The sequence below is a fragment of the Lepisma saccharinum genome, chromosome 10 (assembly GCF_977018435.1).
Source record: "Lepisma saccharinum chromosome 10, izLepSacc3.1, whole genome shotgun sequence".
Lineage (NCBI taxonomy): Eukaryota > Metazoa > Arthropoda > Insecta > Zygentoma > Lepismatidae > Lepisma > Lepisma saccharinum.
The window spans coordinates 84461816-84483847 of record NC_139238.1 but is presented as its reverse complement, the minus strand read 5'-3'; the positions used below and the strand labels follow the sequence as shown (position 1 = coordinate 84483847).

Genomic DNA, 22032 nt, shown 5'->3' with positions numbered 1-22032 from the left:
TTTGTAAGGGCAGCTGCACATTGGATCCGACGCGACGCGGCAAGACGAGTCAATTTGTTGGCTAAAATCTGATAGCAGATTTCGTCCATGTACGGTGGATCCGCGCAAATTGTCCATGACTATTTAAATAAAATTTAACTTACAAATGACAACCTGTATGTCTCTTCCAAGCCATGGCGTGGTGCTCACCATTTCACCTTAATGTCTAATAAACATCAGGTATTCAGAAGTTGCATATCCGTGCTATTTTTATGCATATATATTTATTACATTAACACTACATAGCAAGTGTAGAATCGTATCTTAAAATTATTCATGATCAATATTACTCATCCTTGCGGTTAATCTAGACATATGACGTACAGTCACGGACACGTAAATGGTATTGTTACAATATAGAAGTGTCCGTTTGTCTCCCCGATAACGTACTGGTAACGTCGTCGCCTTGTAATCAAGGGATCTCGGGTTCGATAGCCGGTGGAGGCACATAATAGTTCGTATCCCACTTGAAACTGTAGGTCCAGTCCAAATTATCCTATCTGTGAATAAAAGTTGACTTTAAACAAAACTCAAACTAAAAACAAAACCCTAGGACTAAAAATAACCAAATTATTGTTAAAACCATTGGGGTGTATGCAACCAGCGTTACACCTGCGTATAGAATGGATGCATATACGCTAGGATAAATTTAAGGATCTCGATGGAGTGAGCTGCTTGAGAGCAAACAGGCGCCCTCTAGGAATTAATGTTTGAATCCACACACGAACGCTTCCGTCTGCTCGATATTAGCCTAGCGGGAGGCTTAAATGTATCAGGTGCGATTAATAACCAACCACGTGAAGGCTCCCCTCTCCCTCAATCCGACGAGACTTGGCAACAGCGCAGATAATACACATTGCTTGCAATAGGTGGCAGTAGGGTGGCGGTTGCTAAGGAACACAAAGCTCGTGGAGGGGGGACCAGAATCACTGTTGCCAACTGCAAGGTAATTTATTTACGTACAGGTATTTTTTACCATATTGTACAAGCGTTGGGATGAATTTTCCGAAAAAGCTTTAAGTTCGGGAAAAAGTAAAGTTGCCCCTTGTGCATTTCACCGGAAAGGTATGGAAGTAGGGTTCCGCACGTTCTCGAGTTCTGCTTTAGCACAAATGGTTGTGATCAGCTGCAGGAGTTTACCCAGAGGAGGGGGGGTAACATCGTACTTAGGGGGTATAAGTGTAAAACTAAAGCCAAAATGACCATAAATTGAGCCTTTGTGAAAACATTTCTCGGGGGGGGGGAGGCGGAAGGGCGCGTTGAGGAAAATATCAGGGTGGGTGTTATGTGTGTATAAATCACTGATCAGCTGAACGCTCACGATGCACTTTATCACACAACGATAACAAGTACCGGGGGCCTCCCCCATGGCGCAGTGGTAGCGTCATTGCCTTGTAATCAAGGGGTCCCGGGTTCGATACCCGGTGGAGGCACAAGTGGTTCGGATCCCACTTTAAACTGTAGGTCCACTCCCGATTAGCCTTACTGTGCACAAAGTGGACTTAAAACAGCAACTCAAACCAAACTCAAACCAAACAAGTCCCGGGTGAACCCCGGGGCTGCCTATTCAAGAAAATCAAAAAATATTCCGGAAATCAAATCCTGGGACATTCTCGTGGTAGTCAAGCGCACAACCGAAATGACTGCCTTGTCTCGTGAATGCAAGTAGAGCTCCAGACATTCTCGACCCCGGTCCCAGTGAAGATGATGTGATCAGCACCAACATCTGACCGGCTTTACACACCAGATACTAATTAATGAGAGACTGGTGAGGCCACAGACTAACTTATGCAGCCGGATACATTTCTGAGATATCCAAGCACTTATGGAATCGAACCCGGCTACTCGCGTGGCAGTCAGACCACAGCGACTAAAAATATAGGAAAAAATACGTTCTTACTTTTTTCCATTTTCCCAGTGTCAGTGTTTACACTATATTATTAATGGGAGAATGGGTTGTTCTGATATTTGTATAGGTATTCCGCTTACCTTAAGCCACTTTCTACCTAAGATGATCGCAACGATGAGGACGAATGGATGAAAAATATGCAGGAACAAACACAACGAAATGTCCATACATACTGAGTATTTCAACCTAGGATCTAGTGATCGCAACGATGAGGATGAATGGATGAAAAAGATGCAGGAACAAATACAACGAAATGTCTATACATACTGAGTATTTTAACCTAGGATCTAGTGATCGCAACGATGACGATGAATGGATGAAAAAGATGCAGGTGCAAACAAAACGAAATGTCTATACATACTGAGTATTTCAACCTAGGATCTAATGATCGCAACGATGAGGATGAATGGATGAAAAAGATGCAGGAACAAACACAACGAAATGTCTATACATACTGAGTATTTCAACCTAGGATCTAGTGATCGCAACGATGAGGATGAATGGATGAAAAAGATGCAGGAACAAATACAACTAAATGTCTATACATACTGAGTATTTCAACCTAGGATCTAGTGATCGCAACGATGAGGATGAATGGATGAAAAAGATGCAGGAACAAACACAACGAAATGTCTATACATACTGAGTATTTCAACCTAGGATCTAGTGATCGCAACGATGAGGATGAATGGATGAAAAAGTTGCAGGAGCAAACAAAACGAAATGTCTATACATACTGAGTATTTCAACCTAGGATCTAATGATCGCAACGATGAGGATGAATGGATGAAAAATATGCAGGAACAAACACAACGAAATGGCCATACATACTGAGTATTTCAACCTAGGATCTAGTGATCGCAACGATGAGGATGAATGGATGACAAAGATGCAGGAGCAAACAAAACGAAATGTCTATACATACTGAGTATTTCAACCTAGGATCTAGTGATCGCAACGATGAGGATGAATGGATGAAAAAGATGCAGGAACAAACACAACGAAATGTCTATACATTCTGAGTATTTCAACCTAGGATCTAGTGATCGGAACGATGAGGATGAATGGATGAAAAAGATGCAGGAACAAACAACGAAATGTTCATACATACTGAGTATTTCAACCTAGGATCTAGCTTGGGATGCGCCACACTAACCACTCCCCCATGGAACTTGGCGATTATTCTTCGTGGCAAATGCGACGTAGGTATTTAAGAGTTTGTTAAAGTCCACTTTATGCACAGATAGGGTAATCGGGAAAAGAGCTACAGTTTAAAGTGGGATCCGAACCACTATGTGCCTCCATCCGGGTATCGAACCAGGGATCCTTTGGTTACGGGGCGACAACGTTACCCATACGCCATAGGAAGCCTTAAGCCCCCCATAAGGACTCATCACTACAGGGTCAGTCAACAGGGAAGAATATATGCATTTAGTCTCCCTAATTGTAACAGTTCATCCGGTTTCAGAAATAAAGTACTCAATCTAAACAGCCACTACTAAAATTGATAGCCGGACAATTGCGTTGGCGGACAATTGCGATGAACACAGAAGTGAAAGGGCGGGTGGACAATTGATATGACATTTTAAATCTTCTATCACACTAAACGGTGACTTAACACCCCTTACAATACTTCTTACAAGAGAATTATGTGAAATGTTGATATTTTCGAATTGAACACTTCATTACTCTCACACTTTCTCCAGGCTTGAGACTGGCAAGGTAGCTTGTAAACGTACTTGCATTACAACCACTTTTAGGTTAGGTTAGGTTAGGTGCACCTGTGGGTTAGTAATCCTGATCGTCGCAATTGTCCTACCATTAATTTGTAAAATGACCTTCACCGTGAAAATCATCGCAATTGTCCGTCATTTTGGCTTCATCGTAATTGTCCTAGATTCACTAAAATTATGACTCAAATCACAATTTCAAAATATTTACAGTCACGGGCAATAAAAATGGGACACCTAGATCATGAAATATTCGCTTTCCTGGAGGGAACACACGCAACGCCTTGCAGTGAATCCAGTATATCAGGATCTAGGTGTCCCATTTCTAATTACCGGTGACTACATTACTCAAGGGTCTGTCGCATGGACATTTTCCGAAAAAAATGGTTGGCAGCACTGCCCGGAATTTGGATCAATACGCATGGCCCCCGAACGGAGAGAGTAGGGTGTACATAGCACAAGGTCGAAATTTGGATTTCCAAAACCACAAGGTAAAAGGAAGAGGGGAAGATGAGGGGGGGCTGTCTTCAATTTGCACCCCACCCGGCACGCTTGTACTTGCCGAAGTATGGTGGCGGGTCCCAACGGGGGGGGGGGGTCTCGATGGTCCTGTTATAGCCCCCAAAACGCAGATAGGATCTGACCTTGACGAGCACCAACCCTATTTCGAACGTTCCCCGTCCACGCGAGCCGACTTTGGACACGCTTCGCGTGCACCACTCGCTCGACTCCAAGTCAATTCCCTAATTTGCAATTTCATTAGAAAGGAAACCGGTCGGAGGATGGGAAGCCAACAATTTTTTTTCCAGGCTCATATCTAGAAATAACTATTTCGAGGAGGGATCTCGAGCGCTAACCAAGTCTCTTACGTGTAATAATAAGATGAATAAATCAAGAATAATGTGTTGTTATCATTACTACACGAAAAGAAAAATGTGGGATCAATTCAAGATATAGCCTCCCCGATCAAGGGGTAATCAAGGGGTCCCGGGTTTGATACCCGGTGGAGGCACATTGCTCAGTGATTCGGATTCCACAGTCCCCATTAGCCTATCAGTGCAAGTGGACTTAAAACAACAATTCAAACCAATTCAATTCAAGATAAAACAGTATATGTTAATTATCTAGCGTATTTATTCTCAACATAATTAAATTTTGTAAAACACAAAATTGTTTTTCAAAAGGAAATAGGCTAACGTCATATACAAAATTTTATACATACATACACGCACGCAAGATCTCAACACTTGTGCAAATCCAAATTCCCTTAGTTTTCCAGGTTTTTAAAATAACATTTCTGATCACACCATAATGTGTTTGTTTTTAAGTCCATTTTATGCACAGAAAGGCTAAACGGGACTGGACGTACAGTTTAAATTGGGTTCCGAATCAGTACGATTCTCCACCGGGTATCCAACCCGGGACGACTTTATAACAAGGCCTATTAGAGATTTACACGAAAACAAAAAACAGAAAATACATTATCAGCCTAGGGACATTACATCGCCAAATTTGATTGCACAAACCCGATGGACAAGGTGTGACAAAGTTTCCTGGATTGTCGAGTTTTGAAGATGACTGATCAAAATTGGTTGTGCATTAATTTCACATATATCGATAAGCGCGTGAAATATATCGTTGTATAGTGGCATTGTTTGGTTCGACACAAGAGCTGCTTTACTAGTTAGACTAGAACTCTCTCGAGATCAAACATCAGATTATGCAGTGGCGTTCAAAAGATACTAAGAAAAAAGATCGCCTGTAAAAATTAAAGTAAGGACAATGTTAATCATATATTTTAATTCGGCAGGCATTATTAACAAAGAATTTGATCCTCTTGACACTACCGTCAATGGTTGACCTCCGTGGCGGAGTGATTAGCATACGACGCTACGACGTTAGAAGTCCTGGGTTCGAATCCCTGCCTGGGCATGGGTGTTATTTGGTAGTGTGTATTAATCAATTTCGTCTTATTATCACTCATCCTCATCGTAGCGATTAGCCAAAAGTGGCAGAAAAGTGACACTAAATAATACAAATTAATCGATCACGTATCACACAGGAGTTCTTACTCGCCTTTTGAAACGAATACAACGGGTTAGGCCACAGTACGCGACAATGCACTCTGCCACAAGGCGATCGTATCAGGCAGTTTCTGGATACAAAAGAGGTTGTTGAGATTACTGATAACTCTTATTTCCCACATCTAGCTGGTATCCACTTTCCACGTTAAAAACTGCAGTTAACAGGAAGTATTTTGACACTCTTACTTGAAGACATCCAAAGGGGTGTGACAAAGGATCTACAGTACACTCAGGAAGAATACTACCGCAAAAGGTTTGACACTTTGTATGCATTAGTTGCTCGGTGGATCACTTTGAACAATAAAAACAAATATTTCCCTCTCTCAATTGTTTGTAGGTTCTTTTAGCCCCAGTCCGGAAACTTTATGATCCCACCTTGTAAAAATACACACGGATGTTGTTGGCTATAGATGATCATCAGCCTTTTATACACTGTGGCAGAATAACTTCCTTCGGGTGAAATAACGAGAAAACTTGATCACGCAAGCACAACTAACGACTCTGTGAAGTTTTGTAACAAATAAAGAGGAAGTCCTTAAACCTTGAACCGTCTTCCCGTTGCTTTATATTGAAATGGAAAAAATTCGTAACAGTCAGGTAGAAAGTTTAAACCATGTTAGGTTCTTTACCCACACACAAACATACGTATTATAATTAAGTCAAGATGTTTTTCGTCACACTCGAATACTAGTACTATGATAGCTTATGAGGACACAAGTTGCGTGCTGTCATCCACAGTTAGCTTTGTCTAAACAGTCTTCCTGTGGGGAGCCTTTAAGACGTTTGTTTTCAAAAGTAAATTAACTACGGTTACTAAATTTTTTAAAAAAAGTAGTTCCACATTCAACCGATAGCCATGCTTGAATATTTTAACAACTAAAAGGTGTTTAAAAATATTTATTAATATTAGCGGGCGAGTATTTCACTACAAATTTTATATAAGGATCGACTTACTAAAAATGTGTTTTAAAACATATATAAAAAATACATCCAAATATTAAAATATTTGTTATGTAGCTAATCACTAGGGAAAGGATTTTATGGTGCAAAATTATGATCGGCAAAGGGAAAAAAATGTTCTGAAAATGTTTTAAAAAATGTGCAAAAAAAAAAGTTGCTGATAAAATGCCTCTATTCAATGTTCTCTTTTTCTGCGCCTTCTGTATACAATGCGCGCGGACCGCAGAGAGAACTGTGGTTCTGCCGAATAGGTTTTGTCGAAGTTTGTGTTTTATCTCGCGGATTTTGCTACATTATCTTGGGAAATATTTGAGTTGCAATGATTATATCATTATATAGCTGCCGTTCTGCTCTACAAAGTAAGACTATAGGATTTTATGTAGCTGTTCAAGAAGAGTGGAAATCATTTATTTTTCTGTCCAATTTAACAAAACATGAAAGAAAAGGAAGGAACAAGTTTTGAAGCATCAAAGAGGGGGTAGAAAGGGAATAAATGTGCTAATCTCACGAAAAGGTGCAACAAAGTGTGTTCATTTTACTATCTCTCAAACGATCGGTGTGAAAACAGCTGTACAGTGTGTCTATAAAGTCACTTAACATTTCAATGAACTAATAACAAATCTTTTCTTTTTTCCAAGTGATCTGATAAAATGTACTCTATAGAAGAGAATAGAAGAGAGAATAGCCGTTGTTTGTGCTCGTCTGCGTGGAATGACGTATGAACAGGTTCGGACGGACTTTACTCGGAAATTCAGAAAACCAGGCTCCACCAGGCTGGCCATTAAGAACCTGGTCAACAAATTCAAGTAAATAGGTAGTGTTGAGGATGAAGAACGTCCTGGTAGGGCAGCCATAACACCACAAATTGTGGAAAATGTACAGGACGCGATCACACGTAGCCCCACCGCATCGACCACGCGACTCAGTATCCATAATCCCAGCATCTACCAACTGTGGCTCATAGCACGGTGGATTGGGGCACACCAAGCTTCTTATTATGCACCAACAGGATGGGGCACCACCCCCATCTTGCCATCATCGTTCGTGATCACCTAAACGAAGTTTTCACCGGTAGATGGATTGGTCGTGTCTCGCAACGGGCAGTTGCCCTCCCTCGATCTGGCCCCATTAGACTTTTTCATTTGAGGGTTTATCAAGTCTAAGGTGTACGGGGCGAGGATCCACAGCATAGCCCAGTTGAAACAACGCATTACGGCCGCAGGTGCTGAGATTACACCAGCTATGTTGAAGAAGGTGTTTCGGGCTGTGGTGGAATGTTGGCATCTGTGCCTAGACTTAAGGGGTGGTCACATTGAGTTATAATGATTTTGTGTCCTACTGTGATATATGTTTCAGTACATATTGTATTTTGTACCATAAATCCTGTTCATGCAGAAATGTTAAGTGACTTTATAGACACCCTGTGTTTTTGGAAAGGTGCTGCACCTTAAAATCCGTTCCCTAGTAATCACAAAATGCAATTTTTCGCATGATATTGGTGCAAAATCAATGGAATATTCGAATTTCGCAAAACTTCCAGGATAATTAAGACTCCGTGAAAGCGAAGGCGGCATTTTTGCGGACCCCGCCAACGATCAAAACGCCGAAAAAGTATCAGCCGGTATCGGTAAATAAATTCCAACCGATACTTTCGACACTACTGGTATCGGCCAATACCGATACGTCGGCACCTGTATCGGGTCAGCCATAGATATGGTGAAATTGATGACGGTTTGCTTGTTTGAGTTTTCGCTTTACGTCCGCTAGAGTTTACAGTGCGATCCGAACCACCATGTGGCTCCACCAGGGTATCGAACACAGGGCCCTTTGATTACGAGGCAACGACGTTACCGCTACATCATTGGGAAGGGATACGATGGGACACTCACAATGACCACCCATGCTCGGGTCGAGATTCGAACCCGGCACCCCTGGCGTCGTAAGCTGATGGGGCATAAATGATAAAAGTAATAGCAAAATAAAACAATATGTCAAGTGTCCTTTTAGAACATCATAACTCTATTTTCAGTACTGTATTTTAACCGGAGTGCAAGTATGTATAGCGGATTGCAAAGGAAGAGGATCAATGTCATATAACACTGCTCGAATATAAACAATTGTTCCTCGAAGATACGAATGTAAACATTTTGAATGTTAATAAACTGGAAGTCAAGTGGAGGGATAGTGGAAGCATAGGCGTAGCTAGAACTTCATATTTGGGTGTGCACAAAGAAAAAAATGAGGTCTTGTACCTTTTTAATATCATATTTTGCAACACACTCACTTGGCACTTTAACTGCACTGATGTTTGTAAAGGAATATAAATTCACTAAATGACAGTGTTGAAAATTTCTGAATATATGTAGTAGAAAAAAATCAAATTGCATAGAAATTACACACACACACAAAATGTTCATAAATGTTACAAACAAATACATCAAAATACACGTCATCTATAACAAGAGACGTCTGTCAAAAGGTACAATGTTCTTAAACCCAATCAATAGACGAAGCTTTTTCCTGTTCCACAAATAGCAAGAGCAGGGCTTCCAATCTATCCTGCTTCTGAGTTGCTCTTAATTTAGTTTTAACTTTGGTAAGCTTGGAGAAAGCTCGCTCTCACACGTGCAGCTTGTGACAGGTAAAGAAGAAAAGCGCTGTAGTGCAGAGTAGAATGCAGTAAATACCTTCCTTCTTCAATGACATCAAAAAATCGAAAATCTATAGACATTCGATTCATCAGCGATAATGCACACGTTTGTACCAAGTAATGACATTTTCAACTTCTTACAAACTGCCGCTTATTTTCTCTCTTATTGAAATATCTATCTTTAATTCTCTTTGATAAAGCAGCCCATTAGGGTGTGCCTAGGCACACCCGGCACACCCCGTAGCTACGCCTATGAGTGGAAGTCATAGTAGGCGCCAACTTTGGGGGTGCAAGGTACTTGCTGCCCCCTCAAAATTCACGTAGCACACATTTTATATATATTTACAAATATAAAATATTGTTTATGCGTACCTTGGACCCAAAATTTATTTTAAGTTGGTGCCTCTGGTGGAATTGAAGTAGCATAACAAAACTACTATAATAATAATAATAATAATAATAATAATAATAATAATAATAGGCCGCGGTGGCTCAGTCGGTAACGCGTCTGACTACCATGCTAAAGGTCCCGGGTTCGATCCCCGGCCGGTTCAAATCCGGGAACTTTTCTAACGATGGAAGCGGCCCCGGCGCCCACCCAGCGTCGAATAACATGGGTACCTGGGGGATACCCTGGGGGGGTAAAGGCGGTCAGGGGCGTGATGCTGATCACATCACCCCCACTCACGACCGGATCAAGAAAGTGTGAGTCGTTACCCCCACACCCCCTATACGACTTCATGGCGTAGTGCTATGCACAGGGGAGCACTTTACCTTTTTACCTTTATAATAATAATGATGATGTCAGAACTTGGCAAGGCCCAACACAAAGGATACCCTAGAGGTCCCAAATTTTAAACCCCCCCTAAATATATTGGACCAAGAGCAGAGAGGGGCACAGTCTTCCTAGAAGTCAGAACTAGGGGGGCTGAGGGGTTGTAAGGAAGGTAGAATGAACGACCTCTCTCTCGCAGGGATCAATCGCTTGGCCCTCTGCGTCACACGTTTGTCAAGTCAGACTACGGGGTCGATGCATGTGCTTGCAAGGGAGGGATCGCAGCCAGTGATCAATAACCGAGGGATCCCCCTGGTGGCCGAGAAGGGAACCAGCTTCCTGCTTCTTCCTGTAAGCGTCCTCGACCTTGAACTGTGCGATCTTGCTTTCAACCCCCCCCCCCCCCCTTTTCCCTGCTCCGGCTAACATACTCATTGTCTAGCGCCCGCATATCAAGGAATCTTGTACGCATGTCTTTTTTCCCTTGCTTTAATAGGCCAGCACCGTCCCTACCTGCATCGTGGTTTACTACTGTCTTGACCTCACTCTGAAAAGCCAATTCACTCCAAGTCGAATAATAAGATGTGCATTTATATAATTATTTACCTAAAGTTTCAGATACTGAACAGAAACAGCAGGAAAATAACAAAAGAAAATAATACAAGCAGGCACGCATTCAGAACTAGGGCTTCAAACCAAGTATCTCACACGTAACATAACAAAATTTATAATTAGTATATTAATAAGACTTAGGTGGGCAGGCCATGTGGCACGAATGGGAGAGGAAAGAAGCGTTTACAAAATTATTGTTTGGAAGAGACCTGTAGGAAGGCCAAGACGAAGATGAAGGGATAACGTTGGGATGGACGTAAAGTAAATCTGTAGTGATGGAAAAGAGTGGATAGATCTTGCTCAGGATAGGGACAGATGGAAGGCCTGTGTTGCTGCAGCCATAAACCTGCGGGTTTAAGAATGCTAGAGAGTCAGTTAGTTAGTTTGTACATTAATAATATTAATGTATGTTAATAATATTATCAAAACAGATAATTAATAGTAATTACTATTGTTGCCATCACTTGTTGAACTGTTGCTCTAAGTCCACTTTATGCACAAATAGGTTAATCGGGACCGGACCCTAAGTTACTCAAAACAATTAATGCGTTGCAGTTGTAGTTACCTTGTCATCAGATAAGGAAATTTAATTGTTTACACAAGTATCACGCGTTCTCTGTAGGTCATTTTTATCACTGCGTAAACTACACAAGTTTAGAACAACACAGCGAAGCACGATTCGTTCTGGCACATAATTCTCAGTCCTGAATAATCAAAGTAACGCGAAGTAACGTTACAACTACTCGCGTGATTTCGGTAACTTTCGTTACGTTACTTTACACTTTGTTTAATTCATACAAAGACTACATACTGTATAATGTATATCTCCATATACCTAAGATGCAGCATCCCACTCCACGAACTCTCCCTCAGAGTGTCCAGACATAAAACACGGAGCAAGGAGACTTTCCACACTGCAACTCCCAGGCTCTCACTCATACAACGTTCATTATTCCATAGGCTACCGAACCAATTCAATATCATCTCAAACCAAGTAGATATTTTCAGTTCATATTCGTCTTTTATCACCAAGTTAGAAAAAAATGTATATAAGTAATGCATTGTGAAAGTAATCTGTTTACCTTTGTACTGTGTTGGCTTACTTATGTTTCTATTTTGTTTATTTTATTTTATCTTGTTTCGTGTGTTCTTTTTAACACTAGGGTACTGTTTTACTGTTGTGTCTTTCCGGTTTAAAATGGCTTCTGCTGTACTGGAAATTGCAAGAAATAAATAAATAAATTGGGAAAGGGATGTAAGGGGTAACCCTTTCTACAGACACCCAAATGTCAACCTCCCTTGTACGTAGTACACCCTGGACTTCATTTTTCAGACTAACGAGGCTCTGGTGTCCGGACTCACTGAGAGTATAATCCTCCGTGGGGCTCTTGTTGTGTCCTGTCCTTTCATCCAGTTCATCTTATCACCACTCATTCTCATATTCGCGATTAGCCAGGAGTGGCAGAAAAGCGAAGTAAAATAAAGCAAATCAATCATTTTTTAAATATTTTTGGGGGAATTGTCACTGATGACAATTAATGAAAATCGGGTGGGTGCCCTTTTTACAAGAAAACCCAACTACTTTGGGAGTAAAACAACGACTATAAAGCTGCCTACTGACATCTAATTAAAAAAAATGTATTGTAAAATATGGAAGCATTCCTATATATGGTGAGGGTTGAAGGGGTTCAAATCCCTCTAATAAGTTTAATAAACGTTTTGTAATGGTCAAATCAAGCACTTTGTCAAAACATTGCATTGATCAAAAAGGTTTACCTGTTTAATAAAGACCCACGGCCATTCATAACCTCGGCATAACTATGTCAGTAATTATTATAGGGAAAAATAAACTGTTCTCCAAGTTTGAAACAAATAGAATTTTCATACTCAATTTATAAAATGAAGACTTAAAAGCTTCTCTTCACATAACATTAAATTTTTAAAAAAATATTGTTGTGGATAACATCACTGGTTACGTGAATCTAAATGTCGTTTAATATTTTGTTAAATTGCAGCAAGTTCAATAATAATAATATTATTAATAACTAGAGTTGGAAGTGTCGAAAACAAAAATGCTTCTTTGGAAAAAAACGGAGTTTTCCCCGCGGCTTTTTGGGTTGGGCTTTTTTTCGGCTTTTTTCACAAAAGTGTCTCAAATCAATGAACATACATTTATTTATTTATTTATTTACTCAGAGTTTCAGATACAGTCTTATTTGGCCATTTTACACTGAAACATCATAAAGTAGAAACAAAAAATAACAAAAGATAAAAACAATAACAAGATGGGATAGATTTACATGTTCTTCGTCAGTAATATACAAAAATTACGTTCTGGAAGGAAAATATCTACATTCAGGGGAAGTTTGTTGTAGATTTCTGGGAGCCTGTAAAACAAGGAGCGTTGTAGAAGGGATAGCCTAGTGGTTGGGTTGTGGAAGAGTTGCAGGTTGCGCGTTAGCTTTTGGGGTACCCTAAGTGTGAATTCACTGATTAGGAGATCTGTTCTGATTTTGCCATTTATTATCTTGTATAAAAATTTCATGTCAGCTAGATCACGACGAAAGGATGGAGTGTGAATATTCAGAGCAGCCATGGTGTCTGATTTGGATACATGTCGAAAGGAAGGTATTCTATGGCGAACAATTGCAAGAAAGAAACTAAGAACAGAATCTATTCTGGTGAGATTGGTTTTTGAGGCCATCGCCCAAATTGGGGAACAGTATTCGAGGATGGGCGAGATGAAAGATTTAAAGAATAAAGCAAGAGATGATGGGTTTTGAATTTCGCTAAATCTGTATAGAAGACCGAGAAGGCGGAGTATTTTTCCTGTTCCATGGTTTTCGTTTATCTCCCTACTGTAAAATAGACTCATTTCTAAATATAAAATGCAATTTACAATATGAAATTCATAGCTAGACATAAACAGTGTTTTTTTTAAAAAGGTGGCTTTTTGAATGGACGGTTCTTTCCGAGTGTTATCTTCATATTTCGGTAGGCTTATTAAATATCTACGTACTAATAACATATTCACATAACTATAGTAGTTTTGTATGTGTTTTTAATTTTTAATAGAACCTCGTACGATATGATTTTCAATGTTTGAATTTGTTATACGAACATGTACCTACATGAAGCAAAACAAAACAAAAAAAAACAAAAAAAAAAAACCTGCTCTACCTTTTGAAAATCTAGTATCAAATCCCTTTACATTAACTTTTGTGTTCAGTAAAATATATTTGTATTCCGGCTTTCAAATACATCATGTATAATTTGGTTAAATGGCGGCTAAACCTGGCCACGGAGCAACTAGTAATGTATTTTGGCTCCTTGTTGCAGTGGTTCTCGATCTTTGTGAGACCACAGCCCAGTATATTTATTTCTTACAAGTCGATGCCCTGAGCTCAAAAATTTCACTCGTAAATATTTTTCTGATCTTTAAAGTTTATATGGAAATTAATATGCACCCTTAATTAATATTAGTATATCAACTATGGTATAATCATAGTTCAATTATGTAAAGAGTTGCTGTCAAATATAAATTATATTTAAATTAGTCGTCAACCCCTGGGTGCAAGGGACCTTTGGCAGACCGGCTGTTGAAAACCACTGGCACTAAAACTGAAGCAGAAACAAATAAAATTGGCCGCAAATGGCAAACAATCTATTTAAGGAATCCGCTCTGGACCTACAGCTTGAAATTAGATCTGAAGCACTCTGCCTCCACTGAGGATCCAACCTCAGACCTCTTTTTATTACAAGGCAACAGCATTTCTTTATTCCACTTCAGAGGCCCACTCATGGTTATGAAAGGAACCTTCTATCAAAAAGCTGGCCTTTTTCTAACAAGAAATTAAATCTTACTCGCTTACGAAGTAGCAAACAATCTTGTCAAGGATAGAGAACATTCAGACCGAAGCAATACATGACGGTGGGAGGGGGTGTAACATTGAAGTGACAAGTGGCCCTTCAGTCTAAGCAAGCTTCCACCACGCATGCACAAACAAGACCGAGGTGACACGATGCACGCCATTGAAGGAACTTTCAGACTGAAGTCACAGATGACAAGTGACACAGTCTCCTTCAGTATAAAGCAAAACATTCACCGTGCATGCAAGAATAACAGACCGAAGCGGCACGATGCACGCCGTTGAGAAAACAGTATGGTCCGAGCAACATGCAAGTGACGTGTTTAGCCAGTTTTCGCACTTCAGTTCAAGATGTTGAAAGGATTACTGAGGGACTGCTTTCAAGTGACAAATGTCACTTGTTGCTTCGGTCTGAAAGTTCCCTGACAAAACTGTATAGGCCAAGTGACAAGCGACACTTGCAGCTTATGTTGCTTCGGTTCGAAAGGTTGCATTTACTTCTAAGGGTTGGTTTCCAAGAGCCACGTATCGTTTCCGCCTCAAAGCTCCGTTAAACAGGATAGCTATACACAAATTCATGTGTGTTGTGAACAGTAAATTTTTATAATTGTCCCGAAACATCAAATATTTTGATATTAACATTTGTTTCATATTTTACGACATCAACACTTTAATTGAGACATAAACATGTAAAAGATTGCTTTAAGTTCATTTCATGGTCAGATGTGATCATCAGGACTACACGTATAGTTTTAACCCTAGCTTACCTGTGCTGTATGAGAAACTTGCATACCGAGGGGCAGCTCACAGGCCCACACTTTTGTTATCAGCAAATTCAAGAAACCGTTTTATTATTGAATCGCTGCTTCATTTTCTGATTATATATGTGCAGTTATTTATTAATTATAATAATTACAAAAATACTATCATTAACAAAAAATAATAACCAATTATTGCATGAGTGTCTCTCATATATTTTATCATTCACTAAAACTCACAAAATCCATAATATTTTTTGTATTTATGCTTTTTTGTTTGTAGAGGCGCAGTTGTTTATTAAATCTAATAATTGCAATCATTATCACCATTAACAACTAATTGTACACTGTCACTGGCATGAGTGTCTCGAATGAGACGCATTCAAAGATGACGCCTGGTATGCGCACCAAGTGCATTTTGCCTCCTAATTACATTACATTTAGGTTATTATGAACAAAACTAATACAGAAATATTTGGTACACCCTAGGGAACAATGTAATTTATTTTCTTCAAACAGTTGAAAAATCTAAAAAATAGAGGTGGCGGACATGCAAGCCCCCTCCCCTCCCCCCTCGGTAAGCTAGGGTTAAAATTATATCTGAACCACTGTGCAATATCACTGGGATTGGCCAATATCTGTCTCTTGGCTGGTACTTCATGTAAATTTTTTTACCTACTTGTAAAGTATGTCAGTACAAACCTGTAAACTCATAACAGTAACTTCAAGTGAAATAGGTTAGCTGTAATTGGTGAAAAGCCAAAATTTCCGTTTTTTCTCCCAAAAAAGCCAAAAAGCCGGCTTTTTTGCAACTCTATTAATAAATGTACATCATGCCTATATGAAAAATGTTTCGAAGTAAATACTGAGTTGAATAACTGTAACATGCCTGATTTTAAATAGTAAAGTTAGAGACCAAAATTAATACAGAAGAAGAAGGATTCGAGAGATAGGTGAAAAAAAAAAACAGAGAGGAAGGTAATAGGTTTCGGCCTACAAGTTATATCGGGTGAATTGTCTGTTTAAAAATGTTTATGTATATCGTCGGAAACTTGAATAAAAGCTCTAAAGAAAATATAATAATAGTTTTTTTTTTATTCTAAATAACTCTAGGTAAAAACAAATAAATCCTACACCACAGACCACGCAGGGGCTTCGTCCTACAAACCCATTGATGCCCTTTGAGTAGTCCGATAAGAGGTTATATACGGACTAAGCTTTAATAGGAAAAACAGGGGGGAAAACAGGGAAACTCCAGTTACAGATTTCGCAATGCGAGAAAAACGACGTAAACGTCCAGCATGCTGACCCATATTTATGAACAGAATGCAGCTGACCAAATGGATTTGCCTTCGGAACAAATGTCAATAAAATGAGCCTTCGGTCGATGAGAGCGTTACATAATCGGTAAACAGCATGTGGGAAAGCTAGCGTGGCAGTACTTGTTAGCTATTAAAAATCCATAGAGATTTCTTGCGACAGGATCTGGGGTTTGACGTAGATTAATCTTCGAAAAGAATAGTGGCTCATGTTACCTTACACAATACGAGTAACTAGCAAGGGACCAAAGGAAATCTTTTCATTTCGATTACGGCGATCTACTTGTACCCACGCAATTTTTTTTAATTTTTTTTTTCTTTGCGTTTCAAGTCCACTTTATGCACAGTAAGGCTAATCAGGACGGGACCTACAGTTTTAAAGTGAGATCCGAACCACTTGTTCCTCAACTGGGTATCGAACCCGGGACCCCTGACAGTAAACTCGTATAGTTACATTAATGTCTTATGCCAGACATGCCGAACTCTACAGGTTTTTGAAGTCAACTTGTGCTCAACTAGGCTACAATTAAGAGTGGAACACGAACACGGCGCATCGACACGGCAGATGACGAGACCAATGATAGTGGCGCAGAATCTTCGGAAACATAATATTAAGTATGAAAGTCCCTATTTCGCAACACTGTAGAAATTTTTTTGAAGTGAAATATTTCGATTATAATGCACAAATCAATAACAACTATTGTGTGACCTTTTTGGGGATAGGGAGGTGATGCTCGCTAAACTGTCATGAAGAAATGATGTGCGTCGATTTGGACTGACTTTAACGTATGAATATATTCCGTGCATCCTATAATCTTGCATCAAATATACGAGGGTAAGTAAAAAATTATCTACACTTTTGTCACAACTTTTCTCAGGTTGGCCGCACTGCCTTCAGCGCTTGTGTGCTACTAGGTTGTACTTTTGTGGTCATGTTGTTGAGGTTTGATCTTAATCACTGCATTTTTTTTACAGAGTAAATATGGCCACTCCACTGGCAGTGTGCACCAAGGAAGAACAACGATCAATGATCCGATTTCTCTGGTCTCAAGAAGCGTCAGGGGTTGAAATTCATCTCAGCCTTTCAGTACAATACAGGGACAGCGCTTTACTGCGTAGAATTGTGTATGAGTGGACCGAGAGCTTTAAAAATGGCCGGACAGGCGTGGAACACGAAGTGGGAACAGGACACCCATCAACCTCCACCACTGACAGGAAGATTCAACAAGCTCAAGACATGATTCTGACGAACCGACGGAATCGATGGTTACCCATCATCCGAAGAGATTATTCTGACATCATCATATGTACTGAAAGCCTCGGACGAATTTCAGCTCCTGACACACCTTCAGACCAGTGAAATCGGATCACTGATTGCTGTTCTTCCTTGGTGCACACTGCCAGTGGAGCGGCGATGTTTACACTATATATATATTTAAAAAAAATGCAGCGATTAAGATCAAACCTCAGCCACATGACCACAAAAGTACAACCTTGTAGCACACAAGCGCTGAAGGCAGTGCGGCCAACATGAGAAAAGTTGTAGCAAAAGTGTAGATAATTTTTGACTTCCCCTCGTAGTTTAGTAATAAATTATTTTGAAGTACCGGTAATACCGGAACATTTTTTTAAAATGTAATAATGGTCGCACCCCACTTTTATTTGCGAAAATATTTGGCACAAAATCTGCTATGATTATGCGGTGAAATTCGGTATTCCACCATTCATCTCATCGTCACGATTAATCCAAGAAGCAAAAAAAGCGACGTATAATCAGAAACACAAACTGTACTCTAGACACAGTACATTGGACTGCGTCGGAAACAATTCCAACGTAGCAACGGCATTCCTTTAGAATACAATGAATGTGCTATTGTCATTCGAAAATTTATCCGCATGCTTCAGTACATAAATATCCATTTACAATGCGATTCTTAATACAAAAAAACAAGGAATGGTGGTTGCATCTTGTCTTTTCTACCTCCCTAGGTGGGCCTCCGCAAAGGCGCAGTGGTAGCGTCGCCGCCTTGTAATTAAGGAGTCCAGGGTTCGATACCCGGTGGAGGCTCATAGTGGATCGGATCCCACTTTAAACTGTAGGTCCAGTCCCATTTAGCTTTTCTGTGCATAAAGTGAACTTAAAACATCAACTCAATCAATAAAAAAAAATCTACCTCCATAGTAGAATCGCAATAAACGCCTTGTCCAGCATTCGAGCTACGTTAATAACTCCGCCAGCGGATAGCAACAATTTCAACCCTTCAGGATAAATGATTTTTACAGCTTAGTCAAGGACGCACCAAGAATACAATAACGGAGGAGTTTTGATTCATTGGATTAGGCCATTTCATGCCCAGTAATAAAATCAAGAAGACTTACGTGGACAGGCCATGCGACACACCAATGGGAGAGGAAAGAGGAGTTTACAGGATTCTTGTTGGGAAACCTGATGGTAAGAGACCAGTAGGAAGGCCAAGACGAAGATGGAGAGATAACGTTGGGATGGACCTACAGGAAATCGGTAAGGATGGAAAAGATTCGATTGATCTTGTCCAGAGGGACAGATGGAATGCCTGTTCAGCTGCAGCCGTAAACTTTCGGGTTTAAGAAGACTAGAGAGAATGATTATGTTATGTTACGTCGCTTTTCTGATGCTTTTGGCTGATCGTAACGATGAGGATAACATGAAGAAATTGATCAAGGGACACAAAGAACACCCATGCCGGAAATTTTGACTGGGCGTATTTATTATACATTTGTTATTTAGCGTAGCTTTTCTGCCACTTTCGACTAATCGCGACGATGAGGTTGAATGATGATTAGATGAAAGTGATGCAGGACACTTATAAAGAAAACACATTCCCAGGGCCTTTGGTGACAAGATCGAAAGTCGACCACTTAACGCGCCCAGTTACCGAGTTGGTCATTATTATTTCAATACTGACAATTCCTAATATACATATATCGAAATCTAGACCTCCACACACCTTTCAGCCCTGAAGTGATTATTTTTGCATTTCTGATATACAAAAAAATTCAACAATATAAATTAATTTCCAAGAAATGCAGAACCAGTCGAAACTAATTTACTGTTCAGGATCCTAAACATCAGAAAACGATTTCTCGTGATCGGAATCGAAGTGAGATTTTCCTCCAGATCCCAATACCAAAATTTTGGAATCCCGCACACCGCCAGTGATTTGCAAACCCTAGAAACGAGTTATTTTCACGTAGAGCAAAATCGAATTAGTATTTGCTTACTTTGAATGAGGCCAAGGTACCTTTTGAGCTGCAACCGAATTATTTGAGTGGGTTTATTTATTATTATTATTTATTTTTATATAATTTCAACAAGATGCCGTTACTTGTTCACAAAACAATTCTACTCAGTCTGCGGGGGGAAAAAAATACTTTTGGCAATTGTAAGTGTGTGCGCATGTGTGGGTATTGCAAATACAGAATACGTGGACATAAAGGTATTACGTGCAGAAGGGCGCCCCTTCTCTTGGAAAATGAATGTCAACTTAAAACTATATCATTCGCCCATAGAATTTCATTTCAGCAACAGCAATTTATGTTAATTATTATAAGGGAATTGCAGGAACATAACTTCAGAATGAAGGAGTGTTTTTTTGAGGGGGCAACACCATTATATGCCTAGTTTGCCCGTCCTGGAAAAAAAATTATCTTGCTTCACCCTCCCTACAGGGGTGCCCGCAGAGGGGGTACATGACGCCCCTGCGTCATGGGAATTTTTTTTGGTGGGGGCAAGATTTTATACCAATTCTACGAGATTTGCACAAAAATGGGGGGATTGTTTCTTTGATTGACTTGTTATTGATTTTTATTAATGGTTATTATGTACAGTTTTTCTACACACCTGTGGGTGATCGCGCCGATGGGGTTGAAATGAAACTCCACGTCTTATGTCTTTAGAATCGGTTTGGAAGGAGGGGGGGGGCGTGTTGTGCTGTTTACATTAATACAAGGTTAGTCAAGCAGACAAACTGTTAAGAATAAGATTCAGTACACTAACAACGACAGTGAGCCTGAGCAGATTTGTACGCTTTATGTTAGCAAACACTGAAGTGGGCCTAAAGTATCTAAAATAAACATATATTGCTTAAATATGTCTCTATTATATTGTTCCGCAAATGTTGTCTGACCAAAATAATTTGAGTAAATAATTCGGCATAATGGGGGGGGGGGCAAGGGAAATGATCTACTTTTGAGGGGGAGTGCGTCAGAGGCCTTGGGGGGGGGCACCCCTGCCTCCCTAGAAAAAACCCCGCGGACGTTCATGAAGAAGGTAATATTACATGCATTATTTTGTTTCACACATATTTATGGGTGTTGAACTCCCAAACCCCTTCTCGGCACGCCCTTGTGTAGGGGTGAATACAATACGAAATAATCTGCAATTGTACGTTTTTTTAAAAAAAAATCAGACTAATATCAACTAAATACGTAATTCAGTATGTCTGTGTAGCATATTTTAGAAATTATTATGTCCAGGTAGCCTATTGGGTTAAAACCCCCTCCCCTCTTGATAACACCTGTAGTCCAACAAGGAATCCTTCATTACAATTAATTACACCTGCAAAGTTACTATTTACGCATTCATGCAGTTGTATTAACATTAATAAATTAACGTCACAGTTTTTTATTGGGATTTTAGTTATTCTGTGCCGTTTTTTATCGTTAGGGGTTAACTGTGGCAATCAGAATGAACTGACGAAAGATCAAGCATTAGCAAAACGACCAGGGATTCGAGTCCCAGACTACGATAAGCACAACATGAGGACAAGCCAATTGGCAGATACAAATAGCACGAAATGAGCACGGATCCAGACGTTTCGTAAAGAATTTTAATTCAAAACACCATGCACGGGCTTCTGCTATACCTGCAATACGTCACCACTGAATCACACCCCAGTTTTAGCGGCCCCTGCCCATGTACGTGCAAAACGCAACAGCCACTTCCCGTGAAAACAAACCTCTGGCATTCCGGCGTCAAATATCTCCACCCATCAGCTGTGCAAAGGGCAGAACCCGACGTTATAAACAACGGTTTAGCTCTGCTGTCAAGTGTAAGTCACCTTTTGACCACACAAAAATCAGCCCGTGTAACGTGCTACTCGGACGAAACAACAACACAAGTACATGCACAAAAATGAAACAACCATCAGCTACTACCTGCTGAAATGTCGAAGAGCAATTTTCAACGATGGACCCCCAATAATCCGAACACATCCATCGGGAGTTGACAGTTTTTCGCTGCACCAAAACACACCACACACACGTTTAACAGCAGCGCCTCTGGCGGC

At 40.1% G+C, this 22032-nt stretch overlaps 1 protein-coding gene across 10 annotated transcripts in view; it reads right to left on the bottom strand.

The window, feature by feature from the left end:
* Window positions 1–22032, bottom strand: part of mtd (TLD domain-containing protein mustard) — a 652551-nt gene that overhangs the window by 253919 nt on the left and 376600 nt on the right. Inside the window, exon 1 of one of the 10 annotated variants that reach the window (XM_083130060.1) lies at window positions 21902–21995. The exons of the other annotated variants lie outside the window; for them this stretch is intronic. The gene's annotated coding sequence lies outside the window, so the exon portion shown is untranslated. Of the gene's footprint in view, window positions 1–21901; window positions 21996–22032 lie in introns of those variants that run through there. 10 annotated transcript variants of the gene reach the window in all.